Genomic DNA, 7,398 nt, shown 5'->3' with positions numbered 1-7,398 from the left:
GGCTAAAGATGGCGCCGACATCCGGTGGTTGTTTGTGGTAAACACCTACAGCGCATGTGTTGGCAGACCCCCAGCACCTACAAGGCCAGGGTGATATTCATGCTAAATAGGTATTTCATGCTCCACCAATCCCCAGTGGACAAATTTACAGCCACAGCCTCTCTTGTATTTAAGGCGAGTGCCTTTGTTCCCAGGGGTCCCCGTACTATCAATTAGGTGTTCCTGCAATAAAGGCTCATTGAGAAGGATTCAACGGTGTTGCGTCTTCCTTGCCGGTCGAGGTGGGCGCAACAACTGGTGGCCCGTACGGGGACCCGAGAAAATTATCTTTTCTCGTCTGGATCCAGAACTTTTTCAGCCTCAGGACGGTCGACGACGGTAAGTTCCCAGTAGGGGCAGTTAGTTGCCGGAATTGGGACAATAGAGTTCCTATAAGTGGAACGGTAAAGTTCCTGAAGTTGGGACGATAAAGCTCCGGGATAAGGGATTGTAAAACTTCCCTAGTAGGACAATAAAGTTCTCTGGAAAAGTAGAGACAATGATAGCCTTGATTTAGAGGCAAAAAGGGGTTTGTGGAGCACGGTAATGTTGTCTTTTCCATTTGATCCTTTGTGGGTTGGACTAGCACTTTTGCCTTATACTCTTTTTGTGTTGTGGTGTTGCTTCTGTCTGAATTGCCACCGTCCAGGGCATGAATGCATTTGTTGGGAAGAGTCCATGATGAGCCACAAGATCGTGTGTAAATAAACACGCCAGCTCGCCAACTCGCCTTGCTTGTAAATCGATCGTAAATAAGGTCGTAAAAGCATGGGAAGCTCACACTCCACCCCGCTCCTGTCAGCTCTTCAGGAGCTTCTTGGTCAGCGTAAGCTTAAAATTGAAAAGAAAATCCTGCTGAGTTTTCTTGATGAGTGTAACCGTTGTGCCCCGTGGTTTATAGTGTCAGGGTCGCTCACTTTGAGAGCATGGGAGAGGCTGGGAAAAGATCTGGATAAGGAGACTACTGTGGGCAAGCTTAAACCAGGGACAAGGCCGCTTTGGCGTATGATCCATGCCTGCTTGGAAGATAAACGATGTGAAGAAGCTGTTAGGACAGATCAGAGAATCCTTACAGAGCAACAGGAGAGTATGTCAGAAGGAGAGAAAGTTTTGAAGGAAGGAAAGAAAAGAAAAGGAGGAAAAGAGGTAAAAGAAAAGGCAGAAAAGATCAAGGAGAGGATAGACAAAGGCGAGAATAGTAATCAGGATCTAGGAACAAAAAAAAAAATTATCCCTCATTAAAGGCATTGACCTTGGAGATGTCTAGTGATTCAGAGTTTAGTGATAGTGACTTAGCTGACCTTGAGGAGGAGGTAGCTCATTATGAGAAAGAGATTTATCATTCTGACTGGCCAAACACTTAAGCTGTGCAGAAACAAGCCAAGGACTTAAATAAGAAGGCAATTATGCCAACAGCACCTCCTGCACCCCCGTATAACTTTCAAGGTAAAACAATGGTGAAGCCTGCAGGAAGTACTTCTTTTTGCCCGGAAGTATGGAAAGAGTTAGGATTGAGTTTTCCAGTTTTTCTGGATGCAAACGGGCAGCGACATCATGAACCTGTTGACTTTAAGACAATAAAACAATTAACAGAGTCAGTCAAAACCTATGGAGTCAACTCAGCTTTTGTTATCGCTCAAATTGAGGCTCTTGGCAGATACTGTCTCACCCCTGGAGACTGGGGGAGTTTAACCAGAGCTTGCCTTTCTCCGGCTATGGAGCAAGTGTAGTGAGAAAGGAAACTTAATTTTATGGACCCCGCTCTAGTGGCGGTGTGTTGGTTGATAGCCAACCTTAATTTTTGAAGCATAGTGTTTTATCTGTGCTTGTGCTCCCAGCCCACACAGTAGGGGGGAGCGAAACTAGCTGCGGAGCTGCTACAGTGAACATGGAGACTGCTCAGTCTCACCCAATTTTTCTGGCTCTTTAGGAGCTGTTTAAAAGAAAAAGGCTTAGGATAAAAAGAAGCACTATAGAGAGATTTCTTAGTGAGTGCGATTGCCATTGCACCTTGGCTAGCTCTCTGAGAATCTTGCGGTGGACAGCTAAGAAAAGCTGGGAAAGATTTAAATTTTGCTTGGGAACAAAGAACCTTAAAGGGACAGGCTACAGTAGAAATGCTACAGGAGGAACGATTTGAAAAGGCTGTGAGCGAGGTGGGGGAGGACTCTAAGGAAAACAAGAACAAGAAAGGAATTTATCCATCCCTCAAAGAACAAGGTCAAAAAATAAATAAATAAAATTCCAGTTGCTAACTTTAGTGGCCTGACCTTCAACTTTTGCTTACAGAAAGAGAGTGCTCATTAAGAGAAGTTCTTTCAGGGAGCCTGCCTTATCTGTTGGTTTTATTCCAAGAGAGGAATCAGTCTCCAGCATTAAGTTATTTTTCTCGTTAGTCATCATTAACATGGAGAGTGCCTTTGATCCTATCCCCACAGCAGCCAGTTCCTGCCCCTGTGGTCAAAATGCCCCAGGTTGGGGGACAGAGAAGCCCCTCGGACTACAAAACTGCCAACAGCCAGAGGTAAAAGTTAAAACAGAGAACATTCCAGGCCCAAGCCTAACCAGATGTGTTTCAAATGCAGATGCTTCATCAACTCTGACCAACTTTTACTCCAACAGGACGAGATAAAAATAATAAAGACTTGAAGATCCGATCCTTCTCCTGATTTAGTAGCTCTGTTCCAAGAACCAGGGGCCATAAAACCTTTTGGCCCTTATCTCCTGGAGCCATAAAACAGGGACGTATTGGGGTAAGATGGGCTAGAAAAGGCCTCGATGATTTGGGCTAGCATGAATAAAACTTATAATAAAAAAGAGACAAGGTAATGGTAAAGTGTTTTTGTATATGCATTCTTTTAGAGTTATGTTTTAGTCTTTGGACCCTGATTAGAGATAGTTTACACCCTAGACATGAGAGAGAATGGGTTTGGGAAAAATAGTCCTCCCAGACTCTCCACAGATGCTTTGGAGAAAGAGAAAAACTTTCAGAGCTCTCCTGGGAACAGAAGAAAGGTAGGAGACGTCCTGCCTCTCTGCTGGCTCCTATTGGAGAAATGCTTATTTCTGGTTCTGGGTTCCATAGGTAGGATATCTGGGTCCCTTCGGTGGGACACCATCTAGTTTTTCCCTCTATGTCTATTGTCTGTCCTTGGTGCACCAAGCTGTTCATGTCTGTCAGTTTATGTCTGTGGTTTTTGTTTCTCATTGTTTAAATGTTTTATGTTTCATGTTCAAAAGAAAAAATGGTAAAAACTTTATCTGCCGGTCATTCACACCTTGATTTGGTCTTAACTCGTTTCTGAAAAGAGAACAAATAAATAAAAAGCAGTTTCAATCAGCCTTTGGAGCCCTGTACCTGCAGCAAAGAGCCTAGGTCAGCTGGAGAAGCTGCCCGGGGGCGGAGCATCTGCAGGAGCTGATCTTAAAGGTGCCAGCAGCTCCTCAGCTTCTTGGTATGGGAGCTGATGTCTGTTTCTCTTAGAAAAATCCCTGACTTGTTATTAGACTTAGCAGGTGACAAGGTGTTTCTTTTAAAATCACAGCTAGAAAAGCAAAAATGGTGCTTGGTCTAAATATTAAAGACATGTGTTAACCACTTCAATTTTGTTTCTGACTGGTTTTAAATGTATAAATATGTTCTACATGCCTTGGTCATAGATTATTGGCCTTTAAGTTATTAGATATGGTTAAAAAATTATAACATCTATAACAAGAAGTTGACATAAAACTGATAATTTATATAGAGTCATTCTAGACAATATGTGACATGAGCCGACCTAGAGAAACAGGTCTAAATTGAGATAATATTTTTATAGAACTCTTATCCTAGAAGCCAGGCACCCCCAAATTACAGAATGTAAAATTGTGTTAGAAGTTTTTAAAAGATTTCATGATTCTTTCAATTTAATTTCTGATTCTGCTTATGTAGTTAACGCTGTGCGCTCACTTGAAATTACAGGGCCAATTAGGTTGACTAGTACTATATGTCAAATTCTTTTAGAATTACAAAAATTAATTTGGACCAAGAAAAAATAAGTTTTTCATACAACATATTCGAGCTCATACTAATTTGCCTGGTCCCATGGCCAGTAATAACGCTTTGGTGGATGCTAGTACTCGCAGAGAATTTATTTTTCATGCAGCTCCAGTTGATCTTGCTAGAGAATTTCATCAAAAGTTTCATGTTCCTGCTTTCACTCTTCAACAAAAATTTAAAATCTCTAGAGCTACAGCTCGTGATGTAGTATTACGTTGCCAGAATTGTGTTCAGTTTCACCACCCTCCTCAGGTGGGAATTAACCCTCGTGGCCTGATTCCATTAAAGCTCTGACAGATGGATGTCACACACATATCTCAATTTGGAAATTTAAAATATACACATGTTTCTGTTGATACCTGTTCTGGCATTATACATGCCACTCTGATGACTGGTGAAAAGGCTCGTAATGCCATTAGTCATTGCTTAGAGGCGTGGACAGTCTGGGGAAAGCCTGACAGCCTCAAGACAGACAACGGACCTGCCTACACTACAAAGTCTTTTCAGACATTTTGCCAAACAATACAGGTCAAACATATACAGGATTGCCATACAATCCCCAAGGTCAAGGAATTGTAGAAAGAGCACATCGTACTTTAAAAGAGCTCTTACAAAAACAAAAAGGGGGAATTGCCTATGGCAAAACACCAAGAGAACAGTTGTCTTTAGCTCTTTTTTACTCTAAATTTCTTAATTTTGGATATGCATGGCCGCTCTGCTGCGGATCGCCATGCTGCTACTAAACCTATGACTAATCAAATACAGACAGCTGAGACTATCAATCAGATTGTAGAAAGAACCGCAGTGGCATTAGAGATACAAGAAGAATTTAATGCCCACTTGGCATCTGGCTTTCTATTAGCTAACCAACGAATAGATTTGATTCAAGAACAAATTGAGGCATTATATCATATGACGCAGCTGTCCTGCGTTTCCTCCTTTAGAGGCTTATGTGTTACTCCATTGAAAGCTAACTTTTCTCAGTATTCTCAACAGAGCAAAGAAATCTCTAATTATTCGAAAGGAAACTGGTCCATGGAAGCGGAACAATTATCGAGACAATTGCTGATGCAGATTGCTGTCCTTAACAACACCAGAATGGAACCCATCTCGATTGGGGATTTCACCTCGTGGATCACCAATGCTTTCTCATTTTTTAAAGATTGGGCTGGCATGTTTGCCTGGGGGGCCATTGTCCTCTTGGGATGTGGAGTATGCCTATGGCTTTTTTGCCGTTTAAAACGAGAACATGCTAGACACAAAGCGATTGTTTACCAAGCTATGGCGGCCATTGAAAGCGGTGCTTCTCCCAGTGTATGGCTGGCCTCTCTGATAGATTGAGAGTTCGCCCTAGATCATATTTTGTCACTGTCATGTGAAGTCATTGTATCCAGAGACGGGCAACTTTCCTCAGGCTCGGACCAACCTAAGACAGGAGCCCGGTGGCGATAGGGTTAATTTCCAGTGACGGGTAAGGCTGAGTTTTTAGAGAGGAACGACCTAAGACAGGAGCAATGACGTGTATTGACGTGACACCCAGATCTAGACCAGTCATAGACAGAGGTGGCCTTGCCCTGTTTGAACATTCGGGCTGGTCCTATGCCCCTCTGCTCTGCTTCTCCCCTAATATTAAACACACACGTATAGCCCAGGACGGTGTGTTGTACATAAGTCATCTCTAGCCATTGGGGTGCAGTCCTAACTGCAAGAGTGGTTCGCCATGGCCGAGCTGGGCACTCTGTGAGGCATGTCTGACCTCTCTCAGACCACTACCTCCACCTAATGGGTTCATTTTTAAAAAAACAAAAAAGAGGGAGATGTAGGGAGCGGCTAAAGATGGCGCCGACATCCGGTGGTCGTTTGTGGTAAACACCTACAGCGCATGTGTTGGCAGACCCCCAGCACCTACAAGGCCAGGGTGATATTCATGCTAAATAGGTATTTCATGCTCCACCAATCCCCAGTGGACAAATTTACAGCCACAGCCTGTCTTGTATTTAAGGCGAGTGCCTTTGTTCCCCGGGGTCCCCGTACTATCAATTAGGTGTTCCTGCAATAAAGGCTGATTGAGAAGGATTCAACGGTGTTGCGTCTTCCTTGCCGGTCGAGGTGGGTGCGACAGTGAGCTAGAAAAGCATCCTTTGTAAATAAACTAAGTGAAAATGTATGTATTCTAGAATTTCCCTCTTAGACTGGCAAGGCACTTTTCGCTGTCTTAGATGTCCTGAGAAGTCTTTCTAGACTCTGTGGATGGTCAGGAGCCTTCCTGCCCTTTGATGGACTTACTCTGATCGCAATGCTTCTGAGTCCCAGTGAAGTGACTATTTACTCTAGCTCTTCTCCTTCGTCCCCTAGAGGCCTTCTCAGTGTCTACAATTCACGGAGGTATCAGAGAAGGAAATCCCAGAAGCACTTGAAACCCTTGAGCTCTAAGAAGCACTCTGTTTCCATTCACCCCATTTTCCTTGGCCTTTATTTTTGTTCAAATCAGAGTTTGTTCTCACCACTGAAGATTGGGTGCCTGCCTGGAGTTTTCTTCCAAATGACCAGTGAAAACTCTCTTTTACCTCATTTCCCTTCTGTGGTTGTCTATACCACCAGTCATGTGCATCCATGGCTTCTCAGTGTCTTTGAGTTCCTCAAAAGCTGTCTGTCCTTCCTTCCTCTGTGTGTATCCTGAGGGTCGAAGGGGTCACTTTCTGCCTTTCTCAGAGTCAGGGGCTGTGCTTGATTGTTCATTATATATATATACATATATATACATATATATATATATGTATGTATGTATGTATGTATGTATGTATGTATGTATGTATGTAAATGCGAACCGTGGGCCAGGACCCAGAAAATGGGCTATAAGCAAGCTGTCACTTAACAACTCCTCTGAGACAGAGAGGAAGGATTTCCAGGTCTAAGAGTAGTCTCCTCTAAGAACTCAGCCTCCTAGCCTCTCCCCACCAACTACCATGTGCCGCAGTTTCCTTTTCCATCTCCAGCTCACCATTAGACCTGTACATGCTACCAGATAGAATACCTCATCCCTCCCTAGCATGTTGAAATGATCTCATTTAAATGACCGCCCAGAGTAACCCCTTAAGTCATGTTTTGTGACCTATCTCATTTTCTATCAGAACACACACTACTATCTGCAATTACCTAATCTGTTTTGTTTTTTGTTTTTCCCAAATATAAGGCTTCTATGTTGGAGATTTGGAACCTTTCTCCCTAGAATTCCCACTCCTAGAACAGAACCTGGCTCATAAATGTTCATGGAATGAATGTATACACAATTATAGAGAGAGTAAAGGACCAGTTAGAAA

At 43.1% G+C, this 7,398-nt stretch overlaps 1 long non-coding RNA gene across 1 annotated transcript; it reads left to right on the top strand.

Annotated features, from left to right (window-relative positions):
- The first annotated feature begins 2,433 nt into the window (after positions 1–2,433).
- LOC147998411 (uncharacterized) lies at positions 2,434–6,154 on the top strand. The gene is made up of 2 exons (XR_015646834.1): positions 2,434–2,563; positions 5,075–6,154. It is a non-coding gene; the product is annotated as an uncharacterized LOC147998411 (long non-coding RNA).
- The last annotated feature ends 1,244 nt before the right edge of the window (positions 6,155–7,398 follow it).

This window comes from Rattus norvegicus, chromosome X (genome assembly GCF_021556685.1).
Source record: "Rattus norvegicus strain SHRSP/BbbUtx chromosome X, alternate assembly SHRSP_T2T, whole genome shotgun sequence".
Taxonomy (NCBI): Eukaryota; Metazoa; Chordata; class Mammalia; order Rodentia; family Muridae; genus Rattus; species Rattus norvegicus.
This window is presented reverse-complemented; position numbering and strand designations above follow the sequence as displayed.